This window comes from Morone saxatilis, unplaced genomic scaffold, assembly GCF_004916995.1.
Source record: "Morone saxatilis isolate NCDOM2014 unplaced genomic scaffold, NCSU_SB_2.0 Contig19, whole genome shotgun sequence".
Lineage (NCBI taxonomy): Eukaryota > Metazoa > Chordata > Actinopteri > Moronidae > Morone > Morone saxatilis.
This window is the reverse complement of record NW_023339751.1, coordinates 825,910-826,204: the sequence shown is the minus strand read 5'-3', so window position 1 is coordinate 826,204 and position 295 is coordinate 825,910.

Below are 295 nucleotides of genomic sequence, written 5' to 3'. Positions count from 1 at the left end.
TATACACTAATGAAAACATGGCTATTGAATATTATATTCCATTTCTGACAATAGATCCTCCTAAATGTTACACACTGGACCTTTAACATATTATGTAACGTTTTAAACCTCCATTTTTAAAAGTTCCTTCTTGACCTTGAGTAAATAATGCTTCAGTATATGAACTTTAGACTGTAGAGCTCCATCTCTGATAATCTCTTATAATATATCTGACCGTGATTGGGTGACTTCATAATCAGCCCCAGTTAGGGTCGCCTGCCCAACATGAATGAATTATTATTTATTCTAGTTGTTT